At 33.1% G+C, this 27,259-nt stretch overlaps 2 long non-coding RNA genes across 5 annotated transcripts; one reads left to right on the forward strand and one right to left on the reverse strand.

Annotated features, from left to right (window-relative positions):
* Nucleotides 1-27,059, forward strand: LOC127847312 (uncharacterized). 4 transcript variants are annotated; one of them, XR_008033907.1, is made up of 5 exons: nucleotides 1-128; nucleotides 1,640-1,757; nucleotides 2,178-2,731; nucleotides 7,663-8,051; nucleotides 21,660-22,302. It is a non-coding gene; the product is annotated as an uncharacterized LOC127847312 (long non-coding RNA). The 4 variants fall into 4 exon arrangements; XR_008033908.1 differs by lacking the exons at nucleotides 1,640-1,757; nucleotides 2,178-2,731; nucleotides 7,663-8,051 and adding exons at nucleotides 6,572-6,689; nucleotides 26,969-27,059 and having other exon boundaries at nucleotides 20,718-22,129; XR_008033911.1 differs by lacking the exons at nucleotides 7,663-8,051; nucleotides 21,660-22,302 and adding an exon at nucleotides 11,180-11,317 and having other exon boundaries at nucleotides 2,178-2,353.
* LOC127847331 (uncharacterized) lies at nucleotides 10,102-25,782 on the reverse strand. The gene is made up of 2 exons (XR_008033931.1): nucleotides 25,623-25,782; nucleotides 10,102-10,367 (listed from the first exon to the last, which is right to left on the reverse strand). It is a non-coding gene; the product is annotated as an uncharacterized LOC127847331 (long non-coding RNA).
* Nucleotides 27,060-27,259: the final 200 nt, after the last annotated feature.

Here is a 27,259-nt window from a genome sequence, read left to right on the forward strand (position 1 = left end):
TTACCTTTTTTATTTTGAAATTTTATGGTGTAGATTAACCTAAGTTAATATAACAATCAAAACAGTAGGGCATGGAATGGCAGATCAACATTGTTAATTTTCGGATAAACTTTCTGGATTTTGCCAAGGTATATTTTTTCATAGATTTTCAGTTTGTTTGCTTCAAGAAGTAGAATGTGGAAAAAACATTTCCTGTAAAAAGAATATATTTCATCAATCATAACGTGTTTATGAGACGTATTGGCTCTCATAATGACGATTTTAGCGGATATTTCTGTCTGTTACACAGTTGTCAAAATCTAAAACGCTTCACAATTTATCTGTCAAATGATTGAAATCATTTCTTATTATACGATTTTAAAATGACATCAACTGTAGTAACACATCTTTGATACATTTTAGTGCTTATATGCTTCTCAAAGTTTTCTACTTTCACTTTATTTATTTTTAAGATGATTGTATAACTGTTGATCAATTGATAGCTGAAAGACTGTCAAATGAATATGGAATTAGGTTGTAGTAGATACAGTCAAGTTACCATTACCGGATCATTACCCATAAAGGATCACTTTCATGTTCAAGAATGCGCTTCCCGATAAATAGTTGTCAGTTTTGGATGATATTTTGAACACAGCATTTTCAATCACATATAGAAAACAATTATAACAAAAACAAATGAATATAATTTACAACTGGCAATGTAATTTGGGCATTGTAAACAACACAGTTCATGTTTCGACAGTTCAAATAGCGTGGTAGAAGCCCCCCGAGTGGTTTCGATCACGTGATCCGTTATGGCTACAACTGATCTGTTAATGCATGAATTCTGCAGCGAAAAAAAGGTATCACAAATACATTTTGCCTGCGTTTAAAAATAAGACTATATGCTGAATCAGCGAGCAAAGGTAATATTTAATCAAACTGATGTAAAAGAAGTCTCAAAACATGTATTGCTTTTCACCAGAACAACTTTATTACGCTACTGATCCGGTAATGGTAACTTGACTGTACATGTATTATAAAATTTGTGTTAAAAATCTGTGTGCAATCCTGTAATGGACTGTAAGCAATCGCAATTCTATTTGTAACACCAGACTTAACCCTTTACATGCTGGGAAATTTGTCGTCTGCTAAAAGGTCGTCTGCTGAATTTCTACAATTAGCATTTCTTTGATTTTTTTTCAAACAATACTATGAGAATAGCAAACAGTTTGGATCCAGATGAGACGCCACGTTCTGTGGCGTCTCATCTGGATCCAAACTGTTTGCAAAAGCCTTCAAAATTTTGTTCCCGCACTGAAAGGATTAATGAATGCGTTATCAATGTCAATTAAGTGTTCATGATCAAGTTGAAATTAAAGCAGTGATGCGAAAGATAATGATTCGTTAAAACAAAAAAAGAAATAAAAAATGTAGAACAACACAAATTTGGAAGTCACTTTAGAGACTATAGTTTCCAGTTTTAGACAATTTAAAGGTTGTCTGCTCATATGTTTTGGAATATTGGTAAGATTGTTACCAGATTCAATACTTGTGCGGGCATTTTTTTTATTTGTAATATATTATGTTTAAATATAATTAAAACCACACATATATATTTTGCAATAATTTTGTTAAGGCCTGTATCTTGTTGTTTCAGTGAAGAACTCCAATGATATACATGTAGGGGCATGTGTCCAAAGCTGATCCACATCATAACATACTGATTGGGAATAATGACATAGTACCAAAAGATGTGCTTATACTGTAATTAGCAGGTATGGTATGACTCACACCATGTATTGTTTACCTCATTTGTGTTTACTATTTATTCTATTTTTTCCATTAGTAAAAACAACATATGATTTATTGATTATCTTATCCATAGTATGCGGATGTTTAGATAAAAACTAACAGAATTTATTAAACAAAAATGCCTTAGCTCTTTTCACTATGCATATCTGGAGGGAACAGAAATAAATTATGTACAAAACAAAAATCTTATTTTCATGTTGATAACAGTATATCATTTGATTAATAATGTGTTGTGTTATTTTTACAAATATTAAGTTCAATAAGAAAAACAACAATGAAGGGAAAAATAACATGTGGTTACCACTGTATTGATGTATTATTGATGTGTTTGTGGAACGTTGCAGTCATAAATTATCAGTCATTGTTATATATTTTCATTGCAGATCTTCACAAATGAACCTGGCAGATCCTGGTGCAACCTTACCTTACCATGTTTACATCTAACCGTCAGTTTGAGCTGTGTGTGGGTGGTAACACGGACTATATACATGTATTGCCCAGTAATTGTCTTGTGATGGACCTTTTAAACATATCAAGTATTTAATTGAAGACTTAAGAGGTCAGTTTTCATCAAAGAATTTAAAAATACAGTTTTTTTTGTAAGGGTGAATATGTGGTTATAATGGCATTGATGTATATCTTGTGTCTGTTTTTTAATCAGCCTTTCATCCATAATTATGAATATTGAGCATGATAAAGTATTTTAAGGGAATATAATGTAGAAATGTTATGTTGTTTCTGCACAAGCTTTTGAATACAAGAAATTCTATGTTCACTCAGCACTGTTTACACATTGTCAATGAATTTGCTTGTTTTAGTTTCCAAATCTGTCTGTCTCTAGCTCCCTGTGAATAATGTACTTTTTTACATTGCATCCATTGATTTTAAATGGGGTGTATTATGCACATGTCACACTTTTTTTTACAAAAACATCAAGGTCAAAGGTAAAATATATGGGTCAAAATCATAACTTTTGCAATATTGAAGATAGCAACTTGATATTTGGCATGCATGTGTACCTCATGGAGCTGCACATTTGAGTGGTGAAAGGTCAAGGTCATCCTTCAAGGTCAAAGGTCAAATATATGGGTCAAAATCGCTCAAAAAGGGACATTGTGTATTGTGTTTTACAACACATACCTTGTTATGTTATGTAATGGCCTTTCAATCATCTTATTTTTTTATGAAATACGCTGGATTTGTCTTTTCATTTCATCCATGATATCATTATGTTTTTTTTTGCCTGTTACATTTTGCGGCCCAATGTACGTGTTAAGCAGTTTAACCATTTACAACGGCATTTGTGGCGAGGCTTACAGTCATAAGGTTGGTCATTACATGCACTGCATATCATAAAATCGTTTGGCTTTTATTGACAAAATTTGCGAAAACGGTGTTAAAGACTAAACATCACAAGTGTCGCAACTTCGTCCCCACCTGGGAATTCAGAGCGCAAATTTCAGATTATAATGTGTCAGATTTTACACTTGTATAATGAAGAGGTCATCTCTTGACAAGATGGTGATGTCCTGATCTCGTTCCAAGCCACACATGATACTTGTGTTGCTTTTAATCAAAATCGGTGTTAAATAGTAAACATTAAAAGTGTCACAAATTCGTCCCTATTGAGAAGTCAGAGCTAAAATTTCTGATTTTAATTTGTCAGATTTTGCACTTTTATAATGAAAAAGTCATCTCTTGACAAGATGGTGGTTTCCTTATCTCGTGCCGAGCCACAAATGATTCTTGTTTTGGTTCAAAGCAACATATAAACGAAGATTTTTTTAATGTACTTTGTTTTAAATTCTGTTCTTTGAAAAATGCATGTACTTTGTTTTAAATTCTGTTCTTTGAAAAATGCATAATAAGTCATCAACTATTATAATTTTATGAAAATATTACTTTAATTTTGGTTAATGCAGTTATTGATAGAAATTGTTTTAACGCATACGATGTAGATAACGTTCGCGAACCACAATAGAAACGTTTGTTGAGTTCACGTTTAAACGCGACGGTCACGTTCTTACAGTGGGTATTATTTGTTGATCTTACTTCACTTTATCGACCATTTGTCATTTAACAGTATGAACACACGAACAATCAAAGTAAAATTAGATGTAAGCGATCGTTTTTTTCCGTTTAAGTTTCAAACATTGGCTCGAAAAAGTGGTGTGCAAAGGCTCATTATCGACAATAAAGATAACTTAATAATAAGCTGTAAAAACAACAAGCAACAGTTTATGGGATTTAAGTATTAGTCTTATTAAAATATACGGTCAGTACAAACATATATTGTAATATATGCTACTAACAATCGTTAAGTATAAACTGTAAGCAAACATCAACAATAACAATAACAGTTCGAGTATAAATATAGGTGAATTGAAAAAGTGAAAATCATTTAATTGTCTTATGAAAATTATGAGCACAATGTTCTGGTATTTTCTTCGTGCTGTAGCATTCTTGTAGTTTGACGAAATCTCGTGACACCACTGGAATGGCACGACAGTAACACATGGGTTTGACTGCAAAACATAACAGAAACGCGCGAGTACAGCGTTCTCTATATCGTCTGCGTGTCATTATATAAAAACGCAGAAATACCTATACATTTCCTGTCTTTTTTAATTGTATATGAAATTGCAAAGAAAAAAACCCCGAAAAATTACACCCGTAACATATTACCCACGGACTTCAACCGGTTTTAAATATTTTCTTTTTGATTAAACTATCGGTACTATGGATAATAATGGATAATAATGCTACTATATTTAATAAAATATCACATTTACAAGTGTTACGCATCTTAGTGACGTGTAAATAATGATTTAAATCCATTTTATTAAAGCCCGTCTGCATTTTCCTTCTTTGTCCATATCGTATGCAATTTCCTTCTTTGTTCATATCGTATGCAGTTTTCAACGTTATCTATATTGTATGCATAATCCGTAAGCGTTTTAGTGACGGCCAACGCTTACGGAATTTGCATACAATATAGATAACGTTGAAAACTGCATACGATATGAACAAAGAAGGAAATTGCAGACGGTAATCGCTGTCCGTTATTATGGTGTTTATTATGGTTTAGTTATTTTAATTTTATTTTTTGATGTTAAAAATACACGATGGATACTTAAATATTGATGTTTACCTTTTTTATTTTGATATTTTATGGTGTAGATTAACCTAAGTTAATATAACAATCAAAACAGTAGGGCATGGAATGGCAGATCAACATTGTTATTTTTCGGATAAACTTTCTGGATTTTGCCAAGGTATATTTTTTCATAGATTTTCAGTTTGTTTGCTTCAAGAAGTAGTATGTGGAAAAACATTTCCTGTAAAAAGAATATATTTCATCAATCATAACGTGTTTATGAGACGTATTGGCTCTCATAATGACGATTTTAGCGGATATTTCTGTCTGTTACACAGTTGTCAAAATCTAAAACGCTTCACAATTAATCTGTCAAATCATTTCTTATTATACGATTTTATAATGACATCAACTGTAGTAACACATCTTTGATACATTTTAGTGCTTATATGCTTCTCAAAGTTTTCTACTTTCACTTGATTTATTTATAAGATGATTGTATAACTGTTGATCAATTGATAGCTGAAAGACTGTCAAATGAATATGGAATTAGGTTGTAGTAGATACAGTCAAGTTACCATTACCGGATCATTACCCATAGAGGATCACTTTCATGTTCAAGAATGCGCTTCCCGATAAATATTTGTCAGTTTTGGATGATATTTTGAACACAGCATTTTCAATCACATATAGAAAACAATTATAACAAAAACAAATGAATATAATTTACAACTAGCAATGTAATTTGGGCATTGTAAACAACACAGTTCATGTTTCGACAGTTCAAATAGCGTGGTAGAAGCCCCCTGAGTGGTTTCTATCACGTGATCCGTTATGGCTACAACTGATCTGTTAATGCATGAATTCTGCAGCGAAAAAAGGTATCACAAATACATTTTGCCTGCGTTTAAAAATAAGACTATATGCTGAATCAGCGAGCAAAGGTAATATTTAATCAAACTGATGTAAAAGAAGTCTCAAAACATTTATTGCTTTTCACCAGAACAACTTTATTACGCTACTGATCCGGTAATGGTAACTTGACTGTACATGTATTATAAAATTTGTGTTAAAAATCTGTGTGCAATCCTGTAATGGACTGTAAGCAATCGCAATTCTATTTGTAACACCAGAATTAACCCTTTACATGCTGGGAAATTTGTCGTCTGCTAAAATGTCGTCTGCTGAATTTCTACAATTAGCATTTCTTTGATTTTTTTTCAAAAAATACTATCAGAATAGCAAACAGTTTGGATCCAGATGAGACGCCACGTTCTGTGGCGTCTCATCTGGATCCAAACTGTTTGCAAAGGCCTTCAAAATTTGGTTCCCGCACTGAAAGGATTAATGAATGCGTTATCAATGTCAATTAAGTGTTCATGATCAAGTTGAAATTAAAGCAGTGATGCGCAAAGATAATGATTCGTTAAAACAAAAAACGAAATAAAAAATGTAGAACAACACAAATTTGGAAGTCACTTTAGAGACTATAGTTTCCAGTTTTAGACAATTTAAAGGTTGTCTGCTCATATGTTTTGGAATATTGGTAAGATTGTTACCAGATTCAATACTTGTGCGGGCATTTTTTTTTATTTGTAATATATTATGTTTAAATATAATTAAAACCACACATATATATTTTGCAATAATTTTATTAAGGCCTGTATCTTGTTGTTTCAGTGAAGAACTCCAATGATATACATGTAGGGGCATGTGTCCAAAGCTGATCCACATCATAACATACTGATTGGGAATAATGACATAGTACCAAAAGATGTGCTTATACTGTAATTAGCAGGTATGGTATGACTCACACCATGTATTGTTTACCTCATTTGTGTTTACTATTTATTCTATTTTTTCCATTAGGAAAAACAACATATGATTTATTGATTATCTTATCCATGGTATGCGGATGTTTAGATAAAAACTAACAGAATTTATTAAACAAAAATGCCTTAGCTCTTTTCACTATGCATATCTGGAGGGAACAGAAATAAAATTATGTACAAAACAAAAATCTTATTTTCATGTTGATAACAGTGTATCATTTGATTAATTATGTGTTGTGTTATTTTTACAAATATTAAGTTCAATAAGAAAAACAACAATGAAGGGAAAAATAACATGTGGTTACCACTGTATTGATGTATTACTGATGTGTTTGTGGAACGTTGCAGTCATAAATTATCAGTCATTGTTATATATTTTTATTGCAGATCTTCACAAATGAACCTGGCAGATCCTGGTGCAACCTTACCTTACCATGTTTACATCTAACTGTCAGTTTGAGCTGTGTGTGGGTGGTAACACGGACTATATACATGTATTGCCCAGTAATTGTCTTGTGATGGACCTTTTTAACATATCAAGTATTTAATTGAAGACTTAAGAGGTCAGTTTTCATCAAAGAATTTAAAAATACAGTTTTTTTGTAAGGGTGACTATGTGGTTATAATGGCATTGATGTATATCTTGTGTCTGTTTTTTAATCAGCCTTTCATCCATAATTATGAATATTAAGCATGATAAAGTATTTTAAGGGAATATAATGTAGAAATGTTATGTTGTTTCTGCACAAGCTTTTGAATACAAGAAATTCTATGTTCACTCAGCACTGTTTACACATTGTCAATGAATTTGCTTGTTTTAGTTTCCAAATCTGTCTGTCTCTAGCTCCCTGTGACTAATGTACTTTTTTACATTGCATCCATTGATTTTAAATGGGGTATATTATGCACATGTCACACTTTTTTTACAAAAACATCAAGGTCAAAGGTAAAATATATGGGTCAAAATCATAACTTTTGCAATATTGAAGATAGCAACTTGATATTTGGCATGCATGTGTACCTCATGGAGCTGCACATTTTGAGTGGTGAAAGGTCAAGGTCATCCTTCAAGGTCAAAGGTCAAATATATGGGTCAAAATCGCTCAAAAAGGGACATTGTGTATTGTGTTTTACAAACACATACCTTGTTATGTTATGTAATGGCCTTTCAATCATCTTATTTTTTATGAAATACGCTGGATTTGTCTTTTCATTTTATCCATGATATCATTATGTTTTTTTTGCCTGTTACATTTTGCGGCCCAATGTACGTGTTAAGCAGTTTAACCATTTACAACGGCATTTGTGGCGAGGCTAACAGTCATAAGGTTGGTCATTACATGCACTGCATATCATAAAATCGTTTGGCTTTTATTGACAAAATTTGCGAAAACAGTGTTAAAGACTAAACATCACAAGTGTCGCAACTTCGTCCCCACCTGGTAATTCAGAGCGCAAATTTCAGATTATAATGTGTCAGATTTTACACTTGTATAATGAAGAAGTCATCTCTTGACAAGATGGTGATGTCCTGATCTCGTTCCAAGCCACACATGATACTTGTTTTGCTTTTAATCAAAATCGGTGTTAAATAGTAAACATAAAAGTGTCACAAATTCGTCCCTATTGAGAAGTCAGAGCTAAAATTTCTGATTTTAATTTGTCAGATTTTGCACTTTTATAATGAAGAAGTCATCTCTTGACAAGATGGTGGTGTCCTTATCTCGTGCCGAGCCACAAATGATTCTTGTTTTGGTTCAAAGCAACATATAAACGAAGATTTTTTAATGTACTTTGTTTTAAATTCTGTTCTTTGAAAAATGCATGTACTTTGTTTTAAATTCTGTTCTTTGAAAAATGCATAATAAGTCATCAACTATTATAATTTTATGAAAATATTACTTTAATTTTGGTTAATGCAGTTATTGATAGAAATTGTTTTAACGCATACGATGTAGATAACGTTCGCGAACCACAATAGAAACGTTCGTTGAGTTCACGTTTAAACGCGACGGTCACGTTCTTACAGTGGGTATTATTTGTTGATCTTACTTCACTTTATCGACCATTTGTCATTTAACAGTATGAACACACGAACAATCAAAGTAAAATTAGATGTAAGCGATCGTTTTTTTCCGTTTAAGTTTCAAACATTGGCTCGAAAAAGTGTGTGCAAAGGCTCATTACCGACAATAAAGATAACTTAATAATAAGCTGTAAAAACAACAAGCAACAGTTTATGGGATTTAAGTATTAGTCTTATTAAAATATACGGTCAGTACAAACATATATTGTAATATATGCTACTAACAATCGTTAAGTATAAACTGTAAGCAAACATCAACAATAACAATAACAGTTCGAGTATAAATATAGGTGAATGGAAAAAGTGAAAATCATTTAATTGTCTTATGAAAATTATGAGCACAATGTTCTGGTATTTTCTTCGTGCTGTAGCATTCTTGTAGTTTGACGAAATCTCGTGACACCACTGGAATGGCACGACAGTAACACATGGGTTTGACTGCAAAACATAACAGAAACGCGCGAGTACAAGTCTAACAAATGACATTGTTTTAACAAGTTTGTATTTCTCCTAACCATTACTTCGTTACTATGGAAAAAAAACAATTTTCAAAAACTGTACAGAACAAGAAATTTACGCAGAATTACGACTTCAGTATAACTTGATGTCATGATACAATTAAGTATAAAAATATACTGAAACAATATTGACATAACTTGAAACATCCTTGTTATGTACAAATGCATACTGGTACGCCCTACTCTAGATATTTTGAGTTCGACTACTGGATAGATATAGATACACAGAGGTTAGTAAGGAAATGCATTAACAGTTATTTTGCACAACTATTAAATTATAAGTCACATGTTATGTACACTAGTCTGTAGAGATAGTGCAGGACGTTGGCGAGTCGGCGTACGGCATAATACCGAAGGCAACCGGTCACCAAAATCCTGCTATGTGATAGGATTGTACTTATATTTTGTATACGTATATAGATCGCGCGATTTTTTGGTATTTTTATTTGCTGGCGCTAGACTGATGTGGTCGTTTTAAAATGATGTTTTTATGTTTACAGTGACAATTATTTAGTCGGTATTAGATTAATTGGAGGCGGTCGGTATGTCAGTTGAGCAGTCAGTTACATTGCACTTAATGCAAACAAAAACTTTATCATTCATTGACACATCCAATGGTATTTTTATACACGATCTATGATACCAAGAAGGACATCGGTCGCATTGAATCATATTGTCAATGCATTCGGGAAGATTACACAAACAGTAGTGATTTATCTGTTCGCGTTTCACGTGAAGCATACTACGTTTACTTAACGTTTTTTGGGTGACCGGAAAAAGAGATATCTCTTCTTGCTCGAAGCAGTGCATCAAGTGCGATCTCATTTTAGAAGAATCAAAAATTATTTCGAATTCCAATTGCTTATTGAGGCAATACTGGGTAGCAAAGGCAATGGCATTAACTCCACAATCAACATTATTGTTTTGTTTCATCACGGTCGGAATTGTGATATCTATGTATTCTTTGTCTTTACCATATAATACTGAAAGTTGTATTTGAAGGCCATGTGGTATTAATCTGTCTCTAGAACGATCGTTACCTAAGCTGTCCAATAGAAATATTTGATTATCATGCAATCAATGTTACAACTTTGATAAAAACACTCAATTCACCATTATTGTTGAGTTAATCATAACGCTAAAACGGACTTACTAATGTACATGGAGAAAGTAAATAAAAAACATTTTCTGGAGCAAGAAGTTGAAAAACAAAACATTACACATCAATTTTGACTTCCATTGCAACCAAATTTAGGTTCGATGATGACAGCCAGATATTGCTCTCTATTAATTGAATGTTTGAAAAATTCGTTAGACCAGTATCATGCGAAAATGGATCTTATTTAATTGTGGTTCCCTCATTGAACTTATGTTGTCTGTCGACTTTTAGAATAATGTGTAAGAAATAAATGTATTGCTTCAGATTCACGAGCTTTTTTTTAAGAAATGAAATATGCAAATGTATGTTATATATATTTTTTTCTGTTTCTTAAACGTATCTTATTTATTTTGGACTACGTGCTTATTTTTTTTTAAGAAATGAGAGATTCAAAATGTGTCTTATTTATCTTTTATCCATGTCTTAAATGTGTTTTATTTATATAAGACTACATTCTATACTGCCAGTGTCATGAGAAAATGGATCTTATTTCTTAATATCCACCTTCACACTTTATTCTTTATGAGCGCCGTCTTTCATTAGGCTATCACTATTTAAAGAACAGATTACTGTGAAATTAATTAAAATGTGCAACGGTGATATTGATCCATTCTCGTTGTTAATTTAAAATGTACACAACAGTTTAGCAATAAATGAAATCAGTTATTTTGGCAGTTCATCCTTTTTTTCCAGTACGGTAGCCAGGTGCCTGTGTATTGAGCTGACAAGATAGGGATCATCACAGCAGGTTGCTAATACACAGTGTAGACTTCCCCTGTTTTATTATTGTATTTGTTATTTACCTGATTGGAATAAATGAGGTGTATTCAATCGGGTCTGATGGCGTTATGTTCAAGGTCATTTTATGTGAAAAGCTGGGTTTCGGACATAATTTCAATCGTTTTGCTTTTATACACAATTTTTGAAATAATGAATATATTGGCGCGATGAAACGTGATTTATAAATCAAGCTGACAGAATAGTTTCAGTTCTTAATTATGTGTACGGTAATTTAATTCCCATCTCTCGCTTAACTTAACGTTCAATGGCACGCGCACTTAATCGGAATTTGACCTTTAATTTGATGCAATCCACACAACAAAAATTAGCGGCCAAGCGCAGTATTCTGCGCTCGGCCGCTGGTGGTGTATTGTAATATATACAATTATGATAAGAAACAGTAGCAGACAACAGGCATCTGGTTGATAAGAAGAACTGATGAATTTATTGGACGTGAATAACATTGCCAACTAAAAATGTTTTGAAATAATAAATTTGCTCAGAATAATTGTATAACATTATTCATCTAGCGGCCAAGTGCATTAATCTGTTTTACTGTTTAGTAATACCATCATTTTTAAACTGATAACGGAAATAAAGAAATATCGTGTTTTATTGTTAAGTGTAAGTGCTTGAGTTAATTATTGTATTACATGTGCCGCATTTAAAGATACTACATCCGCACATCAGACCAAGATAGATATACTTGACATAAGACCACACCACAGTGGGGCGTTATGAGAGACAGTAACGATAAGGCTGATAGGTGACATTGGCGCACAGACTGAACAAAGTTCATGTTATGTTATGTACGAACGAAAGGCCGCACGAACGTACGGACCGACGGACGAATGAACGAAGGGACGGACGTACGAAGGAACGAACGGACGGATTAGCGAATTGACGAATGAACAGACGGACGGATTAGGCCGGGTTTCCATGCATCCGTGTCCGCGCTCTGGGTCCGCGTTCCGTGTCCGCGTTCCGTATACGGACACGGAGTATCGTTTCCATGCATCCGCTTATTATTTAAGCCTTTCCGTGTAAAAAGCTCATTCCAAACGTGGTGGTACTTGGATTAGGATGTCGTTATTAGAAGAGCACACATTTTTTATGCTGCGGCAGCACTGCAAGTTAGTAGACGGAAACGCAGACATAGGTACTTGTCACGTGCCATCATAAGAAACCGTCAAAATTACGGTACATACTACCATCTTATTAGAGACTTAGAGCTGAACGATGAAGAGTTTAGGACCTTGGTAAGTTATTAATAATTATTAACAAAATATTTAAATACTGTTATAACCCAAGGTATACAAAAATCCTAAATATCTCAATGTTTCATACCGCTATCAGCTAATTTCTCCAACACCACAGTACAGAAAGCCGAAACTAGCTGATAAGCCACTCTGGACAGGCTGAATTAATGACAATTAGCATAGTTAGATTTATAAACATTACTGATTATTCGTATTACAGACTTTAAAACTTGAATGTGAACCCGCATAGACGAAAAAGAACATAAATAGCGACTTCTTACAGCGTTATATCTTGTTTGAAATATATACTGTGTCTTTTGAAAAGCGATTATAGAGTGTAGACGATATATATTCGAATTGTTTGATGCAATGTCTTTGTCTTTGTATTCTTTCTTACGTTGGTTGTATATTTCAGTGATCCCTTACTAAATATATTATTTTTTCACTAATATTTATGCTTGAAAGTCGACCATTCATGTTCACTTCCGTCCTTGTACTGAGTCCGCGTCCGTGAAAAATCGCTCACCGAGCGATTTTTCACGGACGCAATTCGCGGACGAAAAATGCGGACGCGGAACGCGGATACATGGAATCGCTCCAACAGATTTCAACCAGTTCGTTTTTTTCGCGGACACGGACACACGGAATGCGGACGCGGAGACATGGAAACCCGGCCTTAACGAAGAAGGGACGGACGGACGCATGTATTCAATGCGCTTTCGGTAATTCTTTTGCGCTTTCGGTACCGATACCGAAAGCGCGCGCTTTCGGTTAATCTAGTAACCCCACTTGTCACTCACTCACAGCTTCTTTCGCATATTCAGTCCATCAATCCCATTCTTACAGTAAGTCGATTAGTGAGTTTCCTCCGGCTCAATATTTTCATTAGCCGAATTTACGGTAGATCACATACATTCTTTACATTCTATCAGTTTAATGGCGTTTGATGAAAAAAGTTATTGCCAAATTATTCAATCAGTGTAACTGTATTTCAATCGCGCACTTGTAAACTCGCACTGTCAGTAAATCGCATGTTCATTCGCGGAGTGAGTCCGTCCCTCAAACATTCTTACAGTCAGTCACTCGCTTACATAAACAGTCGCGCAGTCAGTCGATCACACCGTCGAAAAGTAAATCGCATAATTAGACAATCACTCACTGTGAAACTCAAAGAGGATGCAAAAATCAAAATATTCATACTTAAAGAGGATGCAAAAATCCTAAAGCGTGCAACAAATGTCCTTCCTCAGACAACATATCGCAAAATCATGAATTGGCAATAGTAATTGTATAAGTGTATATAGAATGTGATAATATTGTATATGTAGTATACATGTTCTTAAACGACAAAGAACTACTTATTTTGTTATAATATAAAACTATATCTGAAACCCCAAAATCATTTAGAAGTTACCTTACAGTAAAATACACATGAATCCCAGTTCGAAAGACCCATTTTGCAATCTTCAATAGCTATGCAGTTCATAGTTACAACAATAATGTACTTTATTTGGTTCACTATTGGCCCCAATCCTGTGTATTATCCCCGTTCATTGATATCCTGCTGTGGTCACAGAGCAGCGATCATTATCGGTGATCAAAACTAACAGGTGCACAGGAAAAAAATGCATTAACCCAGTGGTAGGTCCGTTGAGAGCTTATGAGGATTATACGCATAATGTGGATATGCTGGGGTCTGTCATTTATTGACGCTGTATTTTTCAATGAACGGAGATAATACACAGGATTGATAATTTATTAATTAACTCTTTTTGCTGATATATATATAAAGGCAAATAAAAGCATTTGTAAAGTATATCAACGGACAGGAATATGTTATACATCTTGATTCTGATTTAAATCACACAGCTTTACATTACTTTAATATTTTTATAAAATATTTGATGATATGTAAATCACGTAAGAATGCTTAAAGAATCGATATTACCATTGCGTCTGATCTTCAAATTGTATTTTTGAAAACTGATTAACACGATAAGTTAATAAAGTATGTCCGTCTCTCTTATATTAAATACATTGTAAACAAGTGGTTTTATAACAACAACAACCACAACATCATAAGTGGTATTACATAAATGGAGAATGAAATATCTTTACCAAATATACAATTTTAATTACATTTCTATATTTCTTTATTTGCTCATTTTCAAATGAATAATATAATGAGAATTTTATTCCGTGTATTTAAAAAATCGAATTTGGCGTGTAAACGCTTATACAAAAATCTACCAATTTTATTTTAATAGTTTGCTGACTCCTTTATCAAATAATAAATACAATCAACTGAACCAGAGGTATATTTATAGAACGGAACAGAATATATTTTAATTTGTTTCACAGGCCACATAAAACAGTACATAAGTTGTAACAGCATTTAGCTCACAAAATTTTATTTCTCAAAACAACAATTACATAATTATTTAGGGAAGGCGATCAGTGAGTTTACTTTTTGATTTTTGTAGCATTATCAATCAGTATTTTTTTCCATTACGGAATATATCTAAAAAACAGACATTTACTATTGTATGCTAGAAGCTTTATTGTAAGCTTCATTGCTGAAATAAATGTTGTTGTTGAATTTGATAGATCTCCTGCTTATTTATCTGTCTTCTTTAAAAACGCTGTGTCTATTTTTGATACATATCGGGTATTAAAATAGTATTAAAATAATACAAGACACTAGATACATATCGTTTAAGGTTGTATCAAAATAAGGTACATGAAAATTACTTTTGCCACAATTATTGGTAATTACTTTTACTATTACACACTAAAACTTTATATACATATTTCAAATGGTAACATTTACGTTTATAATAAGTTTAATACACATAAAGTATTACATTTGCAAATTAGACAGATAAAACATTATTTCTAGTGAACCCTAAAAAACATCAATTATCACTAATTTTACGAGGAGTATAAGAGGTTAACAAGTAACTGGTTCCCCAACGAACCCCAAAGTTTATTTTGGTATTCCATGTTAAGTTTTCATCATTTTTGCTTATTACACTTAATTAACCAGCTGTATATTTTGCGATCATATTATCTAAATTTAATAATTGTAATTTGCCAACAAGTGACGAAAGAGATTATACAGAGATTTGAAAGTTGAATTCATGTCATTTGTATATTAATAAATAATTCTTATTCAATTGAATAGTAAAACAAGCTAACGACCTATCTCTCCTACTTTTTGTCTATGTAAGTGGAAATTAATAACATTGATTGGCCTAAATACCCATCAGAATTTCTACGAATTGTCGGAATAGTTCTATAATATAGATGTTTGTTTAATTTTATAAAACTTTTTCTATCATAAAGAGTTGTACACATTAGCGTTTAGCAATTTTAAGAACTTAATTCGATAAAACGTATAATCGTACTATTTAATCGCTTAAAAGTTTCTCTACGGTTACCTTCCCAAACTTTCGATGGGCTAGTACCCTATTTATAGTATGGGGACCTACGTACGTTCAATCATACTACACTTTTGAAACGGATATTGCAATAGTTTTTAATCACTACACAAGTGCATGTGCATGTATGTATTGTACATAGGAAATGCCATAGCGTGTAAAATAAACTGAATTTGTAGACTTATGACTTAGGTACCACCCCTAATGTTCAGTGTTATCGTACTATTTGCCCTTCCTAGCTGTATAATCATCACTATCATTATCACCGTGATTGATATAATCATCATTATTAGTATTATCATTATCACTATCATAATCCCACCTTTATGTTACCTACCCTATACTGGAGATTTTTCATGTAACAACTCTTTTTCACAATATACGATGATTTATCGTATAGACTACTGTTTGTTTGATATTTGTGACATTCTCTTATAAGTAAGCTCACAAGTTATTACAAATTGTTATTGTTTTGTAAACTGTGAACACTAATAAGATACTGTTCTATCAAGTTATTATTTAATTATCTCATTTTTACATAAAAGTTTACACTAAATGCTTAACGTTTTAAAGTAGATACATGAAGAATTTTTTTTACCATTTCGAGTATACCCTTATTCAATTAGTTACCATGTTAACTAACAGCTTGCCTATATACTTTGAAAACTTTGAATTATATTTATTATTCCATATGAGCAAAAGGAAAATGCACATTCGAAACATTTGAAATAAATATTAGCAAATACATAATGAGCCCTGCTCTGTGAAAATGAGTTTAAATGCATGTGCGTACAGATTCGTCCCATATTAGTCTGTGGAGTCCGCACAGTCTAATCAGGGACGACACTTTCCGCTTTTATGACATTTTTCGTTTAACGAAAGTCTCTTCTAAGCAAAAGTCGAGTTTATGTGGAAAGTGTCGTCCCTAATTAGCCTGTGCGGACAGCACAATCTATTCTAGGACGACACTTTACGCACATGTACATTAAACCCCTTTTCACAGATCGAGTCTCTAGTATTTTATTCCAACGTTCTAATATTGTTTCATTAAATAAATATATATTGACTGTCGTTTTAAATGTGCGGGGTAAGAACTATACTGCTAAAAATGTTATATTATATTATACATATATCTTATAACATATAGCACATTATGCTCTAACTGGAATTTAAATTCTCGTAGCTGTTCTGTTGTTTTATAGTCCTAGGTGCTCGGATTCTTACCACATATTTTTTTTTTAAACAAATAAATCATATTGTACGGTCATTACACACTTCCGAACAGACGGCACTTCTCTTTTTGTGTTAAAATTTTATTTTTAGTGGCTGTAAATCTAACCAATTATTTTGTTGACAGATAAATGTTATTGTGTGTGTATACATAATGAGAAGATGTATAAGCAATGTACATCTAACTTATTCCCGTCGGCGAGTAATATACAAAATTAATTTATGTTCTTATTTAAATAATAAATACAATGATTTACAGTTATTTGTACATTTAAACTCTGTTCTTAGATACAAATCGAGTTGTTAAAAAACGACAGCATTTGTAACACATTCTAGATTATCGTCACATCAAACTGATAATTGTTGCGGAAATTGATGGATATTAATTAGCATGGGGTGTCTTAACTCGAATACTATGGAGTCCACCTGCCAGCTCTGCTGACACTTAACTTGTGTATAAAGGGCAAAAAGTGGGGAAAAAAATTTTGCTATAAAAACACAAGTACTGCAGAGTAAGTATATTCTACACTTCTGCTATGGTGTCGCGCAGGGGGATTGTGGATATTTTTCGAGACCAGTATAGAAAATGTTAACACCTGTTGGAGCCATATGACACGTGTGACCGGATATTAATCATTAAGTTAGATGTTTTGTGTTGTTTTTCTTAGAACATGGATTGTGTGCGTTAATTCTTTAAAAAAAGTGGAAATATATATTAGTTTTTAGCGTTCTCTATATCGTCTCCGTGTCATTTATATAAAAACGCAGAAATACCTATACATTTCCTGTCTTTTTTAATTGTATATGAAATTGCAAAGAAAAAAAAACACCGAAAAATTACACCCGTAACATATTACCCACGGACTTCAACCGGTTTAAAATATTTTCTTGTTGATTAAACTATCGGTACTATGGATAATAATGGATAATAATGCTACTATATTTAATAAAATATCACATTTACAAGTGTTGCGCATCTTAGTGACGTGTAAATAATGATTTAAATCCATTTTATTAAAGCCCGTCTGCATTTTCCTTCTTTGTCCATATCGTATGCAATTTCCTTCTTTGTTCATATCGTATGCAGTTTTCAACGTTATCTATATTGTATGCATAATCCGTAAGCGTTTTAGTGACGGCCGTGTCCGGGTCAGGGTCTCACTAAAACGCTTACGGAATTTGCATACAATATAGATAACGTTGAAAACTGCATACGATATGAACAAAGAAGGAAATTGCAGACGGTAATCGCTGTCCGTTATTATGGTGTTTATTATGGTTTAGTTATTTTAATTTTATTTTTTGATGTTAAAAATACACGATGGATACTTAAATATTGATGTTTACCTTTTTTATTTTGATATTTTATGGTGTAGATTAACCTAAGTTAATATAACAATCAAAACAGTTGGGCATGGAATGGCAGATCAACATTGTTAATTTTCGGATAAACTTTCTGGATTTTGCCAAGGTATATTTTTTTCATAGATTTTCAGTTTGTTTGCTTCAAGAAGTAGTATGTGGAAAAAACATTTCCTGTAAAAAGAATATATTTCATCAATCATAACGTGTTTATGAGACGTATTGGCTCTCATAATGACGATTTTAGCGGATAGTTCTGTCTGTTACACAGTTGTCAAAATCTAAAACGCTTCACAATTTATCTGTCAAATGATTGAAATCATTTCTTATTATACGATTTTAAAATGACATCAACTGTAGTAACACATCTTTGATACATTTTAGTGCTTATATGCTTCTCAAAGTTTTCTACTTTCACTTTATTTATTTTTAAGATGATTGTATAACTGTTGATCAATTGATAGCTGAAAGACTGTCAAATGAATATGGAATTAGGTTGTAGTAGATACAGTCAAGTTACCATTACCGGATCATTACCCATAAAGGATCACTTTCATGTTCAAGAATGCGCTTCCCGATAAATAGTTGTCAGTTTTGGATGATATTTTGAACACAGCATTTTCAATCACATATAGAAAACAATTATAACAAAAACAAATGAATATAATTTACAACTGGCAATGTAATTTGGGCATTGTAAACAACACAGTTTATGTTTCGACAGTTCAAATAGCGTGGTAGAAGCCCCCTGAGTGGTTTCGATCACGTGATGCGTTATGGCTACAACTGATCTGTTAATGCATGAATTCTGCAGCGAAAAAAAGGTATCACAAATACATTTTGCCTGCGTTTAAAAATAAGACTATATGCTGAATCAGCGAGCAAAGGTAATATTTAATCAAACTGATGTAAAAGAAGTCTCAAAACATTTATTGCTTTTCACCAGAACAACTTTATTACGCTACTGATCCGGTAATGGTAACTTGACTGTACATGTATTATAAAATTTGTGTTAAAAATCTGTGTGCAATCCTGTAATGGACTGTAAGCAATCGCAATTCTATTTGTAACACCAGAATTAACCCTTTACATGCTGGGAAATTTGTTGTCTGCTAAAATGTCGTCTGCTGAATTTCTACAATTAGCATTTCTTTGATTTTTTTCAAAAAATACTATCAGAATAGCAAACAGTTTGGATCCAGATGAGACGCCACGTTCTGTGGCGTCTCATCTGGATCCAAACTGTTTGCAAAGGCCTTCAAAATTTGGTTCCCGCACTGAAAGGATTAATGAATGCGTTATCAATGTTAATTAAGTGTTCATGATCAAGTTGAAATTAAAGCAGTGATGCGAAAGATAATGATTCGTTAAAACAAAAAACGAAATAAAAAATGTAGAACAACACAAATTTGGAAGTCACTTTAGAGACTATAGTTTCCAGTTTTAGACAATTTAAAGGTTGTCTGCTCATATGTTTTGGAATATTGGTAAGATTGTTACCAGATTCAATACTTGTGCGGGCATTTTTTTTTATTTGTAATATATTATGTTTAAATATAATTAAAACCACACATATATATTTTGCAATAATTTTGTTAAGGCCTGTATCTTGTTGTTTCAGTGAAGAAATCCAATGATATACATGTAGGGGCATGTGTCCTAAAGCTGATCCACATCATAACATACTGATTGGGAATAATGACATAGTACCAAAAGATGTGCTTATACTGTAATTAGCAGGTATGGTATGACTCACACCATGTATTGTTTACCTCATTTGTGTTTACTATTTATTCTATTTTTTCCATTAGTAAAAACAACATATGATTTATTGATTATCTTATCCATGGTATGCGGATGTTTAGATAAAAACTAACAGAATTTATTAAACAAAAATGCCTTAGCTCTTTTCACTATGCATATCTGGAGGGAACAGAAATAAATTATGTACAAAACAAAAATCTTATTTTCATGTTGATAACAGTATATCATTTGATTAATAATGTGTTGTGTTATTTTTACAAATATTAAGTTCAATAAGAAAAACAACAATGAAGGGAAAAATAACATGTGGTTACCACTGTATTGATGTATTATTGATGTGTTTGTGGAACGTTGCAGTCATAAATTATCAGTCATTGTTATATATTTTCATTGCAGATCTTCACAAATGAACCTGGCAGATCCTGGTGCAACCTTACCTTACCATGTTTACATCTAACCGTCAGTTTGAGCTGTGTGTGGGTGGTAACACGGACTATATACATGTATTGCCCAGTAATTGTCTTGTGATGGACCTTTTTAACATATCAAGTATTTAATTGAAGACTTAAGAGGTCAGTTTTCATCAAAGAATTTAAAAATACAGTTTTTTTTGTAAGGGTGAATATGTGGTTATAATGGCATTGATGTATATCTTGTGTCTGTTTTTTTATCAGCCTTTCATCCACAATTATGAATATTAAGCATGATAAAGTATTTTAAGGGAATATAATGTAGAAATGTTATGTTGTTTCTGCACAAGCTTTTGAATACAAGAAATTCTATGTTCACTCAGCACTGTTTACACATTGTCAATGAATTTGCTTGTTTTAGTTTCCAAATCTGTCTGTCTCTAGCTCCCTGTGAATAATGTACTTTTTTACATTGCATCCATTGATTTTAAATGGGGTGTATTATGCACATGTCACACTTTTTTTACAAAAAAATCAAGGTCAAAGGTAAAATATATGGGTCAAAATCATAACTTTTGCAATATTGAAGATAGCAACTTGATATTTGGCATACATGTGTACCTCATGGAGCTGCACATTTTGAGTGGTGAAAGGTCAAGGTCATCCTTCAAGGTCAAAGGTCAAATATATGGGTCAAAATCGCTCAAAAAGGGACATTGTGTATTGTGTTTTACAAACACATACCTTGTTATGTTATGTAATGGCCTTTCAATCATCTTATTTTTTATGAAATACGCTGGATTTGTCTTTTCATTTCATCCATGATATCATTATGTTTTTTTTGCCTGTTACATTTTGCGGCCCAATGTACGTGTTAAGCAGTTTAACCATTTACAACGGCATTTGTGGCGAGGCTTACAGTCATAAGGTTGGTCATTACATGCACTGCATATCATAAAATCGTTTGGCTTTTATTGACAAAATTTGCGAAAACGGTGTTAAAGACTAAACATCACAAGTGTCGCAACTTCGTCCCCACCTGGGAATTCAGAGCGCAAATTTCAGATTATAATGTGTCAGATTTTACACTTGTATAATGAAGAGGTCATCTCTTGACAAGATGGTGATGTCCTGATCTCGTTCCAAGCCACACATGATACTTGTTTTGCTTTTAATCAAAATCGGTGTTAAATAGTAAACATAAAAAGTGTCACAAATTCGTCCCTATTGAGAAGTCAGAGCTAAAATTTCTGATTTTAATTTGTCAGATTTTGCACTTTTATAATGAAGAAGTCATCTCTTGACAAGATGGTGGTGTCCTTATCTCGTGCCGAGCCACAAATGATTCTTGTTTTGGTTCAAAGCAACATATAAACAAAGATTTTTTTAATGTACTTTGTTTTAAATTCTGTTCTTTGAAAAATGCATGTACTTTGTTTTAAATTCTGTTCTTTGAAAAATGCATAATAAGTCATCAACTATTATAATTTTATGAAAATATTACTTTAATTTTGGTTAATGCAGTTATTGATAGAAATTGTTTTAACGCATACGATGTAAATAACGTTCGCGAACCACAATAGAAACGTTTGTTGAGTTCACGTTTAAACGCGACGGTCACGTTCTTACAGTGGGTATTATTTGTCGATCTTACTTCACTTTATCGACCATTTGTCATTTAACAGTATGAACACACGAACAATCAAAGTAAAATTAGATGTAAGCGATCGTTTTTTCCGTTTAAGTTTCAAACATTGGCTCGAAAAAGTGTGTGCAAAGGCTCATTATCGACAATAAAGATAACTTAATAATAAGCTGTAAAAACAACAAGCAACAGTTTATGGGATTTAAGTATTAGTCTTATTAAAATATACGGTCAGTACAAACATATATTGTAATATATGCTACTAACAATCGTTAAGTATAAACTGTAAGCAAACATCAACAATAACAATAACAGTTCGAGTATAAATATAGGTGAATGGAAAAAGTGAAAATCATTTAATTGTCTTATGAAAATGATGAGCACAATGTTCTGGTATTTTCTTCGTGCTGTAGCATTCTTGTAGTTTGACGAAATCTCGTGACACCACTGGAATGGCACGACAGTAACACATGGGTTTGACTGCAAAACATAACAGAAACGCGCGAGTACAAGTCTAACAAATGACAGTGTTTTAAAAAGTTTGTATTTCTCCTAACCATTACTTCGTTACTATGGAAAAAAACAATTTTCAAAAACTGTACAGAACAAGAAATTTACGCAGAATTACGACTTCAGTATAACTTGATGTCATGATACAATTAAGTATAAAAATATACTGAAACAATATTGACATAACTTGAAACATCCTTATTATGTACAAATGCATACTGGTACGCCCTACTCTAGATATTTTGAGTTCGACTACTGGATAGATATAGATACACAGATGTTAGTAAGGAAATGCATTAACAGTTATATTGCACAACTATTAAATTATAAGTCACATGTTATGTACACTAGCCTGTAGAGATAGTGCAGGACGTTGGCGAGTCGGCGTACGGCATAATACCGAAGGCAACCGGTCACCAAAATCCTGCTATGTGATAGGATTGTACTTATATTTTGTATAAGTATATAGATCGCGCGATTTTTTGGTATTTTTATTTGCTGGCGCTAGACTGATGTGGTCGTTTTAAAATGATGTTTTTATGTTTACGGTGACAATTATTTAGTCGGTATTAGATTAATTGGAGGCGGTCGGTATGTCAGTTGAGCAGTCAGTTACATTGCACTTAATGCAAACAAAAACTTTATCATTCATTGACACATCCAATGGTATTTTTATACACGATCTATGATACCAAGAAGGACATCGGTCGCATTGAATCATATTGTCAACGCATTCGGGAAGATTACACAAACAGTAGTTATTTATCCGTTCGCGTTTCACATGAAGCATACTACGTTTACTTAACGTTTTTTGGGTGACCGGAAAAAGAGATATCTCTTCTTGCTCGAAGCAGTGCATCAAGTGCGATCTCATTTTAGAAGAATCAAAAATTATTTCGAATTCCAATTGCTTATTGAGGCAATACTGGGTAGCAAAGGCAATGGCATTAACTCCACAATCAACATTATTAGCTCATCTATTTTTTGAAAAAAAATTATGAGCTATTGTCATCACCTTGGCGTCGGCGTCGGCGTCGGCGTCGGCGTTGGCGTTGGCGTTGGCGTCGGCGTCCGGTTAAGTTTTGCGTTTAGGTCCACTTTTCTCAGAAAGTATCAATGCTATTGCATTCAAACTTGGTACACTTACTTACTATCATGAGGGGACTAGGCAGGCAAAGTAAGATAACTCTGGCGTGCATTTTGACAGAATTATGTGCCCTTTTTATACTTAAAAAATTGAAAATTTTGGTTAAGTTTTGCGTTTAGTTCCACTTTTCTCAGTAAGTATCAATGCTATTGCATTCAAACTTGGTACACTTACTTACTATCATGAGGGGACTGGGCAGGCAAAGTTAGATAACTCTGGCATGCATTTTGACAGAATTATGTGCCCTTTTTATACTTAGAAAATTGACAATTTTGGTTAAGTTTTGTGTTTAGGTCCATTTTATTCCTTAAGCATCAAAGCTATTGCTTTCATACTTGCAACACTTACTAACTATCATAAGGGGACTGTGCAGGCAAAGTAATGTAACTCTGACTGGCATTTTGACAGAATTATGTGCCCTTTTTATACTTAGAAAATTGAAAATTTGATTAAGTTTTGTGTTTAGGTCCACTTTATTCCTACAGTATCAAAGCTATTGCTTTCATACTTGCAAGATTTATGAACTATCATAAGGGGACGGTGCAGGCAAAGTTATGTAACTCTGACTGGCATTTGGACGGAATTATGGGCCCTTTATACTTAGAAAATTGAAAATTTGGTTAAGATTTATGTTTTGGTCACTTTACCCCTAAAGTATCATAGATATTGCTTTCATACTTGGAACACTCACAAACTATCATAAGGGTACAGTAAAAGGACAAGTTGCATAACTCTGGTTGTCATTGTTACGGAATTATGGCCCTTTTTTGACTTAGTAACTTTTAATATATGGTTAAATTTTGTGTTTCGATCCACTCGAAGTATCAAGGCTATTGCTTTCAAACTTCAAATACTTACATGCTATCATGAGGTTACTGTACCTGGCAACTTGAATTTTACTTTGACCTTTGAATGACCTTGACTCTCAAGGTCAAATTATTAAATTTTGCTAAAATTGCCATAACTTCTTTATTTATGATTAGATTTGATTGATACTTTGATGAAACTACTCTTACCTGACATACCACAATAGACTTCACCCAAACCATCCCCCGTGCCCTCCCCCCCCTCCCCCCCTCCCCCCCCCCTAATTTTTTTTTTTTTTTTTTTTTTTTATAAGATCATCTCACAAATGACCACCACACCCTCACACTATACCCCCACCCCACCCCCCCCACCCCCCCCCCCCCACCCCCAAATTTTTTTTTTTGATTTTTTTATTTTTTTTTTTTTTTAAGATCATCTCACAAATTATCACCACACCCTCACACTATACCCCCCCCCCCCGATTTTTTTATTATTTTTTTTTTTTCGCTTTTTTGGAAGATAATGTAATAAATGTCCACAACCCCACACTATACACCCCTCTTCACTCCACTCCTCCCTCCTTTGTGATTGAAAATGAGAGTCCCTTCACCTTTAAAAAGAAAATAGATGAGCGGTCTGCACCCGCAAGGCGGTGCTCTTGTTGTTTTGTTTCATCACGGTCGGAATTGTGATATCAATGTATTCTTTGTCTTTACCATATAATACTGAAAGTTGTATTTGAAGGCCATGTGGTATTAATCTGTCTCTAGAACGATCGTTACCTAAGCTGTCCAATAGAAATATTTGATTATCATGCAAAATCGACACGACCCAATGGTAATTATGGGTGTAGTGAATTTGGCAAGCAGGCTGTGTTACTGGTTCCATTAATTTTTCCACATTCCAGTGACTCTTATCTTCGGACAACATAGGTACGGATTCAGATAACTGAGGCCCATTTATAACATCCTTTACCTTGCGTCTCAATAAGATATGAGCGGCTTCTATGTGACTTGAATATAATTGATCATTTGATATTAAAGCGTAATTATTTTAGTGCAGTCAGACGCAGTAGCCGCCGAAACGTACACCTACTACGTTTGTTAAGTGAAATGTCTGTGCGCCGTTATTTTGCTAGATTTCGTATAACGTCTTCCTTATGAACTGCATAATGTTACAACTTTGATAAAAACACTCAATTCACCATTATTGTTGAGTTAATCATAACGCTAAAACGGACTAACTAATGTACATGGAGAAAGTAAATAAAAAACATTTTCTGGATCAAGAAGTTGAAAAACAAAACATTACACATCAATTTTGACTTCCATTGCAACCAAATTTAGGTTCGATGATGACAGCCAGATATTGCTCTCTGTTAATTGAATGTTTGAAAAATTCGTTAGACCAGTATCATGCGAAAATGGATCTTATTTAATTGTGGTTCCCTCATTGAACTTATGTTGTCTGTCCACTTTTAGAATAATGTGTAAGAAATAAATGTATTGCTTCAGATTCACGAGCTTTTATTTTTAAGAAATGAAATATGCAAATGTATGTTATATATATGTTTTTCTGTTTCTTAAACGTATCTTATTTATTTGTGACTACGTGCTTATTTTTTTAAGAAATGAGAGATTCAAATGTGTCTTATTTATCTTTTATCCATGTCTTAAATGTGTTTTATTTATATAAGACTACATTCTATACTGCCAGTGTCATGCGAAAATGGATCTTATTTCTTAATATCCACCTTCACACTTTATTCTTTATTAGCGCCGTCTTTCATTAGGCTATCACTATTTAAAGAACAGATTACTGTGAAATTAATTAAAATGTGCAACGGTGATATTGATCCATTCTCGTTGTTAATTTAAAATGTACACAACAGTTTAGCAATAAATGAAATCAGTTATTTTGGCAGTTCATCCTTTTTTTCCAGTACGGTAGCCAGGTGCCTGTGTATTGAGCTGACAAGATAGGGATCATCACAGCAGGTTGCTAATACACAGTGTAGACTTCCCCTGTTTTATTATTGTATTAGTTATTTACCTGATTGGAATAAATGAGGTGTATTCAATCGGGTCTGATGGCGTTATGTTCAAGGTCATTTTATGTGAAAAGCTAGGTTTCGGACATAATTTCAATCGTTTTGCTTTTATACACAATTTTTGAAATAATGAATATATTGGCGCGATGAAACATGATTTATAAATCAAGCTGACAGAATAGTTTCAGTTCTTAATTATGTGCACGGTAATTTAATTCCCATCTCTCGCTTAACTTAACGTTCAATGGCACGCGCACTTAATCCGAATTTGACCTTTAATTTGATGCAATCCACACAACAAAAATTAGCGGCCAAGCGCAGTATTCTGCGCTCGGCCGCTGATGGTGTATTGAAATATATACAGTTATG

The sequence above is a fragment of the Dreissena polymorpha genome, chromosome 10 (assembly GCF_020536995.1).
Source record: "Dreissena polymorpha isolate Duluth1 chromosome 10, UMN_Dpol_1.0, whole genome shotgun sequence".
Taxonomy (NCBI): Eukaryota; Metazoa; Mollusca; class Bivalvia; order Myida; family Dreissenidae; genus Dreissena; species Dreissena polymorpha.